This window comes from Tenrec ecaudatus, chromosome 5 (assembly GCF_050624435.1).
Source record: "Tenrec ecaudatus isolate mTenEca1 chromosome 5, mTenEca1.hap1, whole genome shotgun sequence".
NCBI lineage: Eukaryota > Metazoa > Chordata > Mammalia > Afrosoricida > Tenrecidae > Tenrec > Tenrec ecaudatus.
This window is the reverse complement of record NC_134534.1, coordinates 139,218,616-139,235,075: the sequence shown is the minus strand read 5'-3', so window position 1 is coordinate 139,235,075 and position 16,460 is coordinate 139,218,616. Positions and strand designations below refer to the sequence as shown.

The following is a 16,460-nucleotide window of genomic DNA, read 5'->3' as shown; positions in this document are numbered from 1 at the left end:
ACATTCAACAACAAGTTTCAGAGTTTCTTCTGGCATCCATTAGCATGTCTAGTGGGCTTTTTTCTCCTAGCGGGGTTTTAAAAAACATTGATTCCTGCCACTCATGCCAGTGGTTCTGATTTAACTTTGGAGACCCTGGCCTCTCTGTTTTCACTACCAATCTAATAAGAGACCCTATTGCTGTCACCAGGGAAGCCAAACACCAGAAACAAACCACTTGGCCACTCGTGGCAACTTCGTGTGTCATATCTATCAAGTAAAAATGTCGGTGCTCAATCAGAGTCCTAACGGCTGACTTTTTAAAAACCAAATGACCAATGTAAAGAACCACTATACTATTCAGCATGAGTTGCCATGATATATCCCCCCTGTGGCAAGAAATGAATACACCTTAAAAGATAGTTTGTTTATAATACTGCCTTCCTCGGAATGGTAACAATTTCCCTGCAGACATTGGCAGCAGAACCACGGTCGTTTTGTCTTCTCTCGTTTTGTCTTCTCTCGTTTAAACGTGCCTGTCTTCGACTCAGAGCAGCCCAATCATTATTACTTTTCCCTGTAGAAACGGACTTAGGGAACTGATTTCTTTTCAGGCAGCCTTCTAGCAACTACACTTGGATATACATATCTTTGCGAGACAATAGCCTTAACTTTAGGAAACGTTAAAAGCAAAAGTGCATGTATATAATTATAGTGTGTTTCCCTGGGTTCCTTGCTTCTTGCAAGATGATTTACCAACGGCATGGCTACTGACTAACATATGTCGCAAACTTGCATGCCATCTTGTGGATTATGAAGTAAATAACCCCCCCCAAAATATGTGTTATAAATCTTATTGTGGCTTTTCCCAAACATCTGTCTTTCATGTGGACTATTAAACATTTTTCTAGATAATTAAAGGTTTTCTTAAAATCATTTCCCCCACAATTATATTGCTATTTCAAGCAAAATTGGTTTTTAGCTTGGGTAACCCAGATAATTGCCTCAATTCTCAAATCCATTTGGCTGGTATATGACTCAATTGAATAATATTTCATCACACATCAGAAATTTCCAAGAATATCATATTCTTCTTCTGCACACCCCACCCTTTTCCCTTGGAGCCATAAGGAAATGATACTTCAACATGCAGTTAGGGTGAAAGGCCAGGTCACTGGGGACAACTCAGCAATTATTTTCTCAAGAGATCCTCTAAATATTTACTAAGGATGTAGCAGGGAGCAAAAAGAATGAAATTCACCTCCTTTATATAAAGGAAAGACATGTGCACAGATATAATAATGTTATTAAAAACATTGATCTATTCACATTATCCCAAACCCATTGAACGGTGCCTTCAAGTCTATTCCGAAGCATAGCCTGCCTAGGTCCAACAGAAGGAAACACTGCCCGGTCATCCGCCAGCCTCACAATTGTTCCTCCGCTTGAGCCCATTGCTGCAGACACTGTGTCAGTCCATCTTATCAAAGGTCTTCTTTTCTTGCTGTCCCTCGACCTTATCAATGGTCTCTCTTAACAAAATGTTCAGCGTATGTGAGACAAAGTGGTACCGTCCGAGCCTCTAAGGAGCATTTTGGCTGTACTTCTCCCAAGACAAATCTGTTCTTTCTTTGGACAGTCCATGGTACTTTCAATAGTCTTTGCCAGCACCATAATTCAAATGCATTGATTTTTCTTCAGTCTTCATTATTCAGCATCCAACTAGCACATGCGCATGAGACGTTTGAAAATGCCAAGCCAATTAGGTAAAGGCAAATCAATCCCTTGAAATGTTAGTTGACATTGATTAGAAAATAGTCTGTTTTCCTAACAGCTACATGAGGTTTTCTTTTTTCTTTTTAAGAAATTAATACATATAGGTAGCCACTACCCAAGACGAGTAGCGTTAATATCCCATTAATTTATCAAAAATGAACAGCAGAGCATTTTTGTTTTGTCTTGTTAGACCTTTAGCATGACTCTTAACTCTAAACTGGCTAACAATGCCAACTCTTTACTTTTGCTAATTGGATTCCTGCCTGCTGGCCCCTGCTATAGTTCCCCTCTCTTATCCTTCTCCCTATTGATACTAACCCAGCAAAAGAAGGCAGAAAACAATGTCAGAGAGGTGGCTACCTCACCCTCCCATGTATCAACAACATATATGATATAAAAGTCCATCGAAAGAAAACTCATGTTTATGGAATCAGTTTCAACTCACGGCAAACCCCATGTGTGTCAGAGTAGAACTGTGCTCCATGGCGTTTTCATTGACCGATCACATGGTCTTTCTCTTAGGCCTCCTCTAAATGGGTTCAGTCCTTTAAAAATGTTGACTAGCAGTGCACCATGATGCTAATTTGCACCACCCAAAGCCACTGTGGAAAATAAGAGATGTATTTGCTGTATGTTGTGTACACACACATGCACAGGGATAGACTTCATGAGGGTAGAGATGTTTGCCTGGCTTTTGTTTTGTCTTGTTTTGTTTTACTACCACAGCCACCTTGTGTATTGCTTGGCACTTGTAAGCGCTCCATAATTCATAGCTGAATGGGTAAGAAAATGCCCATGCAACCACTAGCTCGACTAAGCAATTTGCATCTGTCCCTTTATTCCCTGTCATCCTCCCTATCATTACTGATGAGCACATGGCGCTTCTAAGAGCAAATCCTCCACTCAAGGCCTGGAAGGCATCCATTGCCCACTCAAGGTCATCACTCAATCAGCGGTTGTCATTACCTCCGGCGTTATCATCTTTCTCCTCGCCACTGATCATTCCCATCAGCATAAAACATGCTGTGATATTCCTGATTATTCACAACTCACATCATCTCCTCCCAATGCCGGCCAGCTTCTCTGCCCTGCTTTTAAGGAAACCTGTGGGAAATGTGTCTTTCTTTCCTCACCTCTCATTCACTTGAAGCTTCTCCAATCAGACCCTCCTTCTCACCCCTCCACTGGGAATTTCCCATTCACCCTTTGAACAGTCACTATGTGCCAGGCTCTTCCTCCAAGTTCTAGTAATTAACCTATTTCCACTTTCCACGATGAGCAATCTGTCTTCACCTCTCTCAAGTTGCCAAAAACCAACACAACCAACTGCCATTGAGGCCATTCTGACTCCTAGCCACCCTATAGGATAGAGGAGAGCATTTTCTCAGGGTTTCCCAGATTGTAAATCTTTATGGAAGCAGACTGCCTCAACTCTCTCCCAGGGGCGGTGCACTCCTTGGGGTTAGCAGCCAGACACCAGGACTCTACTCTATCTCAGCAACTCGGAACAATTGTGAAAATGCTCCTACTTAAAGGGTTATTTCTTTGCTTCAGGTAGACCATCCCTTTGCTGCTTTGGTGTTTACCTGGCTGTTTTCACATTTTCAATCTCTTTTCTTACCTAACCTGCCAATGTGGGGGCACCCCAGGCTCCGTCCTTGGACCTTTGCTCTTCGCTCATGTCCACATGGATTCCTTATAAAGAATGCAAAAAATGACTCCATGTAATGAGTAATCTTATTATCCCCAGACTTTAAATACCAAGTACAAGCTGATAACTCCAGATGCCCCACCCCCATCTCTTTGTTGAGCTCCGGACTTTTTAATCCTGTCTACTGTCAAATTGGCTTTCCAATTTTAACATGTTCAAAACAAAACACTTTAATTTTTTCCTCAACCCTACTCCTTCTCAAGCTAAAAGCCTTTTGAGTCCTCTCTTTCCTTTATACCCCATATTCAATTTGTTTATAAATCTGTCAATATTACCTTCCAAATGCATGCAAGTTACCAAAGGGCTTCAGAGTGAAAAGCAATGGAATCTACAAGTTATATGGATATGCATAATCAAAACAGGAGGGATTGGTGGATGGATAGAAAGATGGAAAGCTGTTTAATAAAGCAGATTTAACAAAATATTAATTACAGAATCTCGTGTTGGTCCCATGGGACCCTCTGCAGCAGCTCTGCCCTGTCCCACACGGTTGTTAGGAGTCAGAATCAACTCAATGGCAGTGGGATATTGTTGCTGGCTGTATCTCCAACATCATTTAAATTTTTATAGCTCTCCTATTCTTTCTTAGATTTTATATATATACACACACACACACACACACACACATTGTATTGTTAGTATGTCTTTGAAAATCATATGCCTGTTTCAACCACAGGGACTTTTTCCACTTGCTATTGCCTCTAGCTGCAATGCTCTTCCCCAAGATGTATGCGTGGTCTCCTTTCACTTCATTCAGGTCGCTAGTCAAAGGTCACCTCCTCAGGATTTAACTAGCCAACCGATATAAAATAACATATACCATAGCCACTCGTCCTGATCACATGCTTTCTCTTTGCCACATTTTATTTTTCTTCTCCATACACTCAGTCACTGTACCATTTGTATTTTCTATTGTTATGTTTTCCTCAATCAACGACTCCATGAGAGCAGGCTAATGTCTCCCTTATTCAACGTTGTACTGAATAAGCTCTTAGAATGGGGTATGCAGGCAGGTGGTTTTAAATTGTGCTTTGCAGTAAATATGCCTTAAAATATTTCCAAGTTCTAGTCAATGGAAATATTTCACTCTTTCACTGGAAAAATATATTTTACTTTAGGACATGTCACATTTGTTTGAACACTTATTTATTAATTCATAGATATCAATGGAGTCTTGGTGGCAAAGTGAGTACCCATTGGGCTGCCAACAGCAAGATCAGCAGTTTGAAACCACCAGCCCCTCCGTGAAAGAAAGGTGGGACTTTCTACTCCTGGGAGAGTGACAGTCTCAGAAACCCATAGGGGCAGGTCTACCTGTCCTATAGAGTCACTATGAGTCAGAATTGATTCAGTCATGGTGATTCTTAGATATCAAGACACCTTTGTGAATAAGACAGACTTTGTCCCCTCTTTTATGGAGCTTTAATTTCATGAGTCGGGCATTTTTTAAATTACGATAAAGTACCGTCGAGTTGGTTCCAATTCACAGTGACTTTACATGCACCATCCTGACAATCTTTCCTGTGTCCGAGTGTAGTGTTGCACTGGTGTGTTCATCCAACTAGTTGTGAGTCTTCCTTTTCTTTGCTGATCCTCTACTTTACTGAGAGTGCCATCCTCCTGATAACATGCCAAAATACTTGAGATGAAGTCTTGCCATCCTCACTTCTAACGAGTATTCACGGTAAGCATATGTGGTGAAGAAAGCTGATGGTGCCCGGCTATCAAAAGAGATAGTGTCTGGGATCTTAAAGGCTTGAAGATAAAAAAGCAGCCATCTAGCTCAGAAGCAACAAAGCCCACATGGAAGAAGCATACCACGAGGTATGCTTGTGATCACGAGGTATTGATAGGATCAGGTATTAGGCATCAAAGACCCAAAACAAAAAATCATATCAATGTGAATGAGGAGGAGTGTGGAGTAGAGACCCAGAGCCCATCTGTGCACAGCTGGACATCCTCATACAGAGGATCACAAGGAAGAGATGAACCAGTCAGGGTGCAGTACAGCACCAATGAAACAAACAACTTTCCTCTAGTTCTTTAATGCTTCCTCCCCGCACTATCATAACCCCAATTCTACCTTACAAGTCTGGCTAGACCAGAGCATGTACACTGCTACAGATAAGAGTTTGAAACACAGGGAATTCAGGACAGATAAACCCCTCAGGACCAATAATGAGAGTAGCAATACCAGGAGGGTAAGGGTAAGGTCGGGGGAGAAAGAGGGAACCGGTCACAATTAACTACATATTACCCCTTCCTAGGGGGATGGACAACAAAAAGTGGGTAAAGGGAGACAATCGTCGGCGTAAGACATGGGAAAAAAAATTATAAATGATCAAGGGTTCATGAGAGAGGGAGGGGGGTAGGGTAGAGGAGGGAGGGAGAAAAATGAAAAGCTGATACCAAGAGCTCAAGTAGAAAGAAAATGTTCTGAAAATGATGATGGTGACAAATGTATACATGTGCTTGACGCAATGGATGGATGGATTGTGATGAGTTGTATGAGCCCCCAATAAATGATTTTTTTTAAATAAAAGAAATACCAGTGTCATAGCTTTCAGCATCACAGTAATAGGCAAGCCATCACTAACAGGGCTTGTGAAAGAGGGCTGGTGGAGATTGTTATTGACTGACACTCTAAGTAGCTAATAAGGAGCCCTGGCGGCATGGTGGCTACACATTGGGCTGCTAACCACAAAGTAAGCAGTTCAAAACCACAGGAGAAATATGAGGCTTTCTACTCTTGTAAGGAGCTACAGTCTCAGAAACCCATTTGAGTGGTTCTACCCTGTCTTTATTGGGTGGCTGTGAGTCAGAATTGACTTGACAGTGAGTTTAGTTTGGAAGAAGTGACACTACTTCTTTAACCCTCTTAACAACTGACTGTATTTAAACTGTTATCCTTGTTTTTATCTAAAGTGTCTCAACTTCATTTTATAGATGAGAAAATGAAGTTCATGGAAATAAAATCACTTGGTCAAGTTCAAATGAAAACAGGAAACGATGATATACAAATGTGCTTGACACATGGATGAACTAATGGATTGTGATAAGATCTGAATGAGCCCTGGGAAAATGATCTTTTTTTTTCAAAGGCATTCAGGATGTACTTCTTCCAAAATTCTTCTGGCAGTTTATAGTATATTTGGCATTCTTTGCCAACCATAATTCATGCCAAACACTACTGCACACTTTCACAAAAGTTAATTTCTTGAAACTTTCCTTATTCTGTAAATGTTTTCAGAGAAATATAGATAATATTATCACTGATGAACATGGACAAAATGAGAAAGCATTTTAAAATCTCAGATTATGAACATATTCTGTGTACACAAAATAAAGTTAATGAGATTTGACAAGTTTTGATAGGCTAATTAAATATAGCAGCTTCACTTAGTGAATAGCATTTGACTCTGGATGATAGAGATTCCATCTTACAGCCGTTCCTCGATGACCCAATCCCCCCTTATTCTCTAAGCCTGTGTTTGTGCTCTTCTCTAAGACCTACCATTCCTGAGGTAGGTCTTGTAACCCAACCTTAACAATCAGTAGTGCATTCTAGTCCAGTGTGACTCAGTTGTTGCTTAAGAAACAGTCCTTGGACAAATCAGAGCCATTGAAATACACTGAGGTTTGGAGGAAAAAGCTTCTCATGGGCCTGAAACTGTTTAGCCTATCGTTGTTATCAGCTGCTCTGGGTCAGCCCATGGCCCACAGGGATCCTATATACAACAGAACGATATTCTGCCTGCTCTGACTTTATCCCCATGATTAGTTGAAAATCTATTGTTGTGATTCGTTGACTGTTTTTTTTTCTCATTTTATTAGGGGCTCTTACAACTCTTATCACAATCCACACACACATCAATTGTGTAAAGCACATTTGTACATTCATTTCCCTCATCATTTTCAAAACATTTGCTCTCCACTTAGGCCCCTGGCATCAGGTCCTCATTTTTTCTCCTCCCTCCCCACCGCCCCCTCCCTCATGAACCCTTGATAATTTATAAATTATTATTTTGTCATATCTTGCCCTGTCCGATGTCTCCCTCCACCCATTTTTCTCTTCTCCATCCCCCAGGGAGGAGGTCACATGTAGATCCTCATAATCAGGTCCCGCTTTCCAATCCACCCTCCCTCTACGTTCCCAGTATCACCACTCACACCACTGGTCCAGAAGGGATCATCCTCCCTGGATTCCCTGTGTTTCTGATTCCTATCTGTACCAGTGTACATCCTCTGGTCTAGCCAGACTGGCAAGGTAGAATTGGGATCATGATAGTGGGGGGGAGGAAGCATTTAGGAACTAGAGGAAAGTTGTATTTTTCATTGTTACTACATCGCACCCTGTCTGGCTCACCTCCTCCCCGAGACCCCTCTGCAAGGGAATATCCAGTGGCCTACAAATGGGCTTTGGGTCTCCACTCCACACTCCCCCACTCATTCAATATGGTAAGATTTGTTGTTCTGATGATGCCTGATACCTCATCCCTTCAACACTTCGTGATCACACAGGCTGGTGTGCTTCATCCATGTGGGCTTTGTTGCTTCTCAGCTAGATAGCTGCTTGTATACCTTCAAACCTTTAAGACCCCAGATGCTATATCTTTTTATAGCCAGGCACCATCAGCTTTCTTCACTACATTTGCTTATGCACCTGCTTTGTCTTCGGCGGTTGTGTTGGGAAGGTTGTTGACTGTTTTTTGTTTTGTTTTGTTTTAAGAAACAAATCACTGGGCTTTTCTTCCTAATCCTTCTTAATGGAGAAACTCCACTGAAACCTGTTTAGCATCATAGCAACACGCAAACCACTACTAACAGATGGCTGTGTATGAAGTGCATTAGCCAAAAATTGAACATGGGTCTCCTGCATGAAAGGTGAGAATTCTACTACTTAACCACAGTCACCATAGAGAATCACAATTCCTGCTATCAACTTGCTGCCCATAGAAGATTGGGAAGGCTGAAGATCATAAGTCTAAAGATTAAACCTTATCCTGTTTATACCATGTGAAACCAGAATTTACCTGCGCCCAATCTACACCCCCTAGACTTTTCAATTGATGCACCAAAAATTCCATTTGGATCAACTTTTCTTAGATGAAACCACAGGAATCTTCTTATACTCTGAGTAGTTCAGGCTCATTCACAATAAGGAAAAAAATCATCTCTCATTAATTTTGCCTGAAAAATATATACAGAAATGGCATGACCAAATCTTACAACAGATAGATACATTTTACCTATTTGGTGTGTTTTCTCCTTACACATAGACTTGTAAAAAATTAAAATGTAGGCATTACTCAAATTATAACATAAGCCTTTTCCCTAAAATTATTATGCTTAAAAGCAATCCCATTCAAATGAAAATTACCACCCCAAATTGTAAAGCAAAAAATTGACATTTTCTGGTTTCTAACTCAATAGACTCTTCGTTTTCTCGCTTTAATGTTTGTTTTTTAGCTGAATTATAAAATAGGAGTATGTAATTAAAAGCCTCAGGCCCATAATTATAAGCTCTGCTGCCATGTAACTGTTGAGTCTTTGATAACTCCATCACTAATTATGCCCTCTTTGAATTAACAAATATCACTTTCCCATAAAAAATCTAATCACTGTCAGCCTTCAATCAATTCACTTGACTGCATGAAAAATACTGCTTGTTCCTATCTGCATGCCCTACACGGCCTACATTGATTGATTCGTTGCAGTTACGCTAACAAGGGAGAAAAATCATGAAGCCAAGGAATGAACTTTCTGTTTGTCATTAAATGGTACATCTTTTTCTTTTTCAATGGCTATCATAAAACTTTCAGAAATTACTCTGTATTAGAAAATTTTTAAATCTCTCCAACAATTTATTAGAATGTCAACTTAGCAATTGTCTATTATAGAATTCCTAGAAGAAAATAAAAGATTACCAGTAGAATTCAATGTACATTCTAAGACTTTTCACTAATTTTGGAGTTCCTTGAAGGAGATATTTTACCTCAGAGTATTACGAAAATAGCTCCCACCACACTCTAAACTGTCCCTAATTGCCCCATCATGCTGCTTGTCCTGGAAACCTACGTTAGTTTTCAGAAGGTTCTAATTGACTGGTTTGACAGATACACTGAGGCACAGCAAGTAGTTTGAAAGATATACTTCACAATTAGAAAGGAATAATCAAAACAAATGTTCACCGAATTCATGCTCTCCTATTCCCTTTCAGTCCGTCAGCAGCATGTATATTGCCTCAAGAAGTAGGACTTTTAAAGCAGAGTTGAACAGAGCAATAGGCATTTAGATTTCCCCAAATGATGCATGTGTTACCCCCTTACCACCACCACCACCACCACCACGACCCTTGAACCTCAAAAGCTAAGAAAGGCCCACGGTTGAAGAGGAGAGGCTCCAAGGGTTGACGTATAGAAGGGAGAGCACCCCGGAAGACATGGCCTGAGTGGCAGTGAGCGTGGTTTGGTTGGGGAGAAAGGTATTTGCAAGACTTCTCTGAAGAGGAGCAGGGTCATTCTCAAAACCACCCCTGCCGGTCGCAAGGACCTTATACTCGGATTCAGGGCAGATGGCGGCTCTTCCCTTTCCAGCCATTGTTAAATTATCTTACAGAACAGCCAGATGAACGAAAAGCATCACTCATTTTATGTTTTGGGGCATTCTCTAGCTGCCACCTACATTTCTTTTAGTCTGAAATGAATATAGCGAATCCAACTTTCCTTTAACTCATGTGAGCATGGTAAATCTTTCTCTGCCCATTTAATAGAAATCTCTCTCACATTTAAAATGGGTTTTTTGGTAGACAACATACTATAAATTTTCTTGTTGGTGTTTCTTTATCCACTATAAAAATCTTTCTTTAGTTGATACATTTAGACAGTTATATTAGTTGGAATTCATAACTGTCATGTAAATATTTTCTATATATTTCTTTTTTCCTTTTCTTACCTTTCTCTGTTTTAATTAAATATTTTATGTGATTTCAATTTATGTCCTTTCTTAGTTTATCAATCATTGTCTTAGAATTTCCAGTAGACATTCTTAAACAATCTAAGTCCACTCTCAAATAGTGCTACGTGAACTTCATGAGTAATGAAGATACATTAGAGCAGAATATTCCCAATTCCTCTCATCCATTATTTATGCCACAGTGGTGATTATTTATCCATATTCCATAATTATCAAATATATTATCATTAAGTTATTTTTATTATATCAACTAAAAATAAGAAAAATGAGATTTATTTTTACCTTCAGTTATTCCTTCTCTACTGTGTTTCCTCTCTTTATATAGTTCTACATTATTTTCCTCCACCTGATGGGCTTCTTTTAGCAGTTTTTCCAGGACAGGTATGCTACTGATGAGTTCTTTCAATATTCATATATGTTATTTTTGTTTGTCTTTATTTCTCCTTTATTTTGGAAAGATAGTCTCACTGGATAAAGAATTTGATCATGTGAAAGGTTTTTTTTTTCCTTTCAACACATTAAATATTTCACTCTTCTATCTACTGGTTTGCATGACTTCTAATGAGAACTTTGATATAAATCTTGTCCTTATTTCTTATAGGTAAAGTTGTTACCTGCTTTCTTTTAAAACTTTCTCTTTGTTTTTAGCTTTCTGAAGTTTTAATAAGCTGTGCTTCACCAGCCTGTGTGATCATGAGGTGTTGATGGGATCAGGTGTCAGGCATCAAAGACCCAGAACAAAAAATCATATCAATGTGAATGAGGAGGAGTGCAGAGTGGAGACCCAAAGCCCATCTCTACACAATTGGTCATCCCCTTGCAGAAGGGTCACAAGGAAGAGATGAGCCAGTCAGGGTTCAGTATAGCACCAATGAAACTTACAACTTTCCTCTAGTTCTTTAATGCTTCCTCCCCCGCTACTATCATGACCCCAATTCTACCTTACAAATCTGGCTAGACCACAGCATGTAACTGCTGCAGATGAGAGATGGAAACACAGGAACTCCAGGACAGATAAACCCCTCAGGACCAATAATGAGAGTAGTGATACCAGGACGGTAAGGGATACCAGGGGGGTGGGGGGAAGAAAGTGGGAACCGATCACAATGATCTACATATAACCCCTTCCTTGGGGGATGGACAACAGAAAACTGGATGAAGGGAGACAGGCGTTGGTGAAAGAGTTAGGGGGTAAAACTTATAAATTGTCAAGGATTCATGAGGTAGGGTAGGGAAAATGAGGTGCTGACACCAAGGACTCAAGCAGAAAGAAAATGTTTTGAGAATGATGATGGCAACAAATGTACAAATGTGCTTGACACAATGGATGGATGTATGGATTGTGATGAGCTGTAAGAGCCCCGATATAATATTTTTTTAAGATGTGCTTACGGGTGTGTGTGTGTGTGTGTGTGTGTGTGTGTGTGTGTGTGTGTGTGTGTGTGTGGTTGCTTCAGTATTTATCCTGCTTAGTATTCTCTGCACCTCTTAAAACTAAAGTCTGTTAATTTTAGACATTTCTGGTCTGTTATTACTTCAACTATTTCTTCTAGCCCTTCTTTTCCTTTTTGTACTCAAATTACATACATGCTCTGTCTTCTTAATTATTCCACACTTCTTAGATGTTCTGTTCTGGGTTTTTTCTCTTTCTCTTTTCTTTGCTCTCTTTGCATTTAAGGTTGGCACATTTCTATTGATCGATCTTCACACTCACTGGTTTTTCGTGGCCATGTCCAGTCATCACAGGGAGTCTTCATTTCTGTAGCAGTGTTTTTGATTTTTAGAATTTCCTTTTGATTGCTTCTAGAGCTTTCATCTATTACATGATTTGTCTGCTTTTAAAATAATTTCTCTGCTCTTGCATGTTGTCTACTTTTTTGCATTAGAGTTGTTAGCATGTAAACTACAGTTATTTTAAATCCCCTACCTGGTTTTGAATCTTCTATGAATCTGGTGCTGATGCTTGGTTTGTCTCTTCAGATTGTATTGTTTTCTTGCCTTTTTCGTGCCTTATAATTTTTCGTTAAACAACAAATATGTTGTATCAGATAAGAAGAATTGAGAATTTGTATTAATCTGACTGGAAGTCAGTTATGCTTATGGTTGACTGTAAATATAGGCTGCAGGAGCTTCAAAGTCCTCTAATATCCCTAATTTTGTTTCCCCCTCTTAATTGTGAACTTCCCGTACTAGTCCTTCTCAGGGAGTTTGTCTTGCCACTACTTCAGTTAAAATCCATCCTTATTTTGCTGGAATCCTAGTAGTGGGGTGGTCAGGTGTAGGGGAGAAAAAGCATTCTATAGTAGCCTGATGAAATCTGACTTTAATTGAGCCCTTGTCTCTGGGTTGTCACCTCCACCCTTAATTTTCCAATAGTATAGCATTCTCTTCCTTTCTTGGGGCAAAAACGATACAGGCCATTAGAATGAGAGGACTGTCCTTTCCCAAAGGGCAGAAGGCTCAGGCCAATCTATCTTTCTGCTGTAGAGATCCTACCATTTTGGAAAATTACTGTTTAATTGTTCCTATCAGCTTATGGCTCCACCCATTTCAGCTACGGATCCACCTGTCTCTGCAACTTTGGAGCTTGTGGTTTACCTTGCAAGTTGTGAAGAGCTCCAATGGGTCTAATCGTCCATGACTTTTTATTTGTTCAGCTTATTTTGTGTAAGGATCCCACGTGTTTCCTCAGCTCAGAGCATCCCCTAAGCTGGAATATGGAGATTCCTTCCTATATGGAGAAGAAAAGGTGATACATAATTATCTACCCTGGAACCTAGGTGGGTGTAGACAAGGGTGAAATCCACTCCTGTTAGATTTATGTTTATTCTGCTATTACCATGGGCTAAGTTCTGAACCAGAATTTCATTTTCATAATATACCTTAAAAATAGGACATTGCATATAAATCCTACCACATGGTCCTTTGCAATCTTTCCCATCTGTAGGCATTGAATTACCTGAAACATTGCAAGTGTTTCTCCCCCCTTCTGCCCCCCTCCCATCAAGGACTATGGACAAATAAGCAGAGCAAGGCACATGAAAGAAATACCACTCTTCTAGAGAGGACTCCAAATCAGTTCCTTCCTGTTGAGTCATTGCTAATGAAGCAAAACTGGGATGGGCCTGAATTTCCTTGATGTGCCAGAACAATAACTGGAACAGAAAAGATTACAGGTTGATGCCCTACTAGAAATTTAATCTCCTCTTTAGAAAACAAGAGCAGTGTGCATGCCTACAGCAACCAAATCTCTTGATACACTGAGTTGGAAACAATAGCGCCTGGTTCAGAGATGGTGGCCATGGTTACTTCCACAGCACATCTCCTGAAATTGTAATGATACAAAGAAGATTAGCATGGCTCCTCCTCCACGATGGCAGCTGATCATGCTGCTTTGAATATGTGTCGCTCTCCAAAGTCCTGCGATCTTTCCGTCTCCTGCGCCAAGCTCCTGAAAAGACTCATTATGCCTCTTTTAAGTCTTCGTTCCAGGGCTTCGATCTGTTGTGGTCAGTATTTTGCAATATTGGGTCTTTTTCAATTTCACCGTGTCTGTCATACCTGAACTGGTTGCAGCCAGTTTGAAGGCCTGCTTCTAGAAAACTCCCTCCTGGGAACATATCGCACGCTGCATTTTGTGAATTCAGGGGAGATACATAAACCTTTCCAAAAGCCATCTTTTTTTTTCCAATGGGGCAGCTAATAGAACTTGTGCTAGGTAGAGTATATTTTGAGAATTGTTGTTTTTATTAAAAAGGCATAAACTGTAGAGCAAGATGGACATAGGCCTAAATCCCAGCTCCACTACTTATTGCGTAAGCAACTTATTTTATTTCTATTACCTTAATCTTCTTCATCAAGCAATAAAATAAAAGATAAAGTTCAAGTCTATCAGTCCAGTAAATAACAGCACGACTATTTCAGGGACTATTCAGCCACTTGCAGATGACACAAACTTGCTTGGTCAAAGTGAGAAGGACTCAAAGCACTTGTTGGTGAAGATCAAGGTAAGACCAAATCCTAATGGAGAAAAGTTTGACGTTGTCAAAGATTTTGTCTTGCTTGGAATGATAATCATGCTCATGAAAGCAGTAGTCAAGAGATCAAAAGACATAATGCTTTAGACAAATCTGCTGCATGAGACCTCTTTAAGGTGTTGAAATGCAAGGATATTACTTTGAGAACTATGGGATGCCAGACCCAAGCCATGGTGTTTTCAGTGACTTCATATGCATGGGAAAGTTGGACATTGAATATGGAAGATCTAAGAAAAATCGATGTATCTGAACTGCAGTGTTGGCGAAGAATATTAGAAGTACCATGGAATGCCAAAAGAACAAACAGATATGTCCTTAGAGGCCAGGATGGTGAGACTTCGTCTCATGTACTTTGCACATGTTGTCAGGAGAGATCATTTGCTGGAGAAGGACATCATACTTGGTACAGTCGAGGGGGACCCAAAAAGAGGAAGGCCCTAGACAAAGTAGATGGCCACAATGGCCACAACATGGGCTCAAACATGTCAATAATTGTGAGGATAACACGGGGACACACGGCGTTTCGTTCTATTGTGCACAAGGTCGCTGTGAGTCCCAACCAGCTCAAGGACGCCTGACAGCAACAGCAACAATGCAGGGCCTAACATGAGAGTACCATAAGCAATTTGTCTGTCACCTAATAAATAATTAATATGGATTCATGGTATTATTACCGCCAGGCCCCCAAATAATGAAGCTATCTTCCTATTATGAGAGACAATATTTCTTTGACTTGTAGATTGGGAAAAGAAGAAGAAGAATAAGGAGGAGGAGGAGGAGGAGGAGGAGGAGAAGGAGGAGGAGGAGGAGGAGGAGGAGAAGGTTGTTCAGTCTTAAAAACTTAAAACAACACATCTGGTCTGATCTACTGTGTCAGAAGGATGTTTGTGGGCGTCTAAATGCAAGTTTCCATCGTCTATGTCACTACTGAAATGCCAGTCCATGTTTGGTGAAATTCACAGAAAACATTGCAGGGGCCTTCCACACAGGCCACAGAGTCAATTCTCTTCTGAGCAAAGTATAGGGCCAGGGCCAGAAGCACTTAATGTGTATGAGCAAGCATTTAGGACTCCTTCATTACAAATAAATTACTTGTGATAATTGGCCAGTCATTTTGATTGCATCTTAGAGTTGCAGCTAGGCCCTATTGGACTGTGATGTGTTTTCCACCCTGAAATGCCACCATGGTGGGTGATCTGCCATGGAAAACACTAAGGAGACAATTGCCATATGACAGCTTAATCCTGTGTGGCAGGAATTGCTGAGGATTGGATTCAATACTGTAATCTCGAACCTGTTGGTTTGGAGCAATATGCATGATTAGGGGGCTTAATTGCATATTGTAGAGGAAGCTGTGACCTTTCGAGTGCCATCCTTAATGTGGGACCGCACTGCTGGGCGGAGGGTAAGACAACTGTGTGGGAGGGAGCTTGACAACAGCGGTGCTCATTGGTGTAATTACTCGAGTGTATGCGATGCCTGGAAAAGCTGTGTGGACACTGCCTCAGATATTAGTGACCAGTGGTTGTTGAACATCAGTTGGATCAAATTGAAGTTGCTTTGGACAAGGACCCTATAGCATTCACAGTAAATTATACATTTTGAGAGTATAGCATCAACATACACATTTCTCTGATTGTTAGACAGTGTAGAAAAGCAGTACAAATAAAAAATTATAGGCATGGTATCTAGTCCATCAATCCATTAGCCAAAAACACCACGATAGCTAAAACATGGCACAAGCACTCAGTAACGTATCAAATATTAAAACGTCGATGAAACTGTCAATTGTAGAATGTTTTATGGTTTAAACACTGTGGGTTTGAAAGGAGAGAAGACAAAGTATACTCGTCCCAATGTTGAGATTAAAACAAAAAAGCAGAATGGTTAAGTGACATGCAGTGTTGACCTTTAAACGTAAACCTAACCTCTCAGCCCCACCTCCATAGTTTCTTCCCTTCCCTCTGGTGTCTATAAGTGGA

At 40.3% G+C, this 16,460-nt stretch overlaps 1 protein-coding gene and 1 pseudogene across 1 annotated transcript in view; one reads left to right on the top strand and one right to left on the bottom strand.

Annotated features, from left to right (window-relative positions):
* The window catches only part of LOC142449269 (cadherin-related family member 3-like), a 93,842-nt gene that overhangs the window by 61,754 nt on the left and 15,628 nt on the right, over positions 1-16,460 (bottom strand). The gene's annotated exons all lie outside the window — the stretch shown is intronic.
* Positions 13,747-13,847, top strand: LOC142449537 (U6 spliceosomal RNA; annotated as a pseudogene).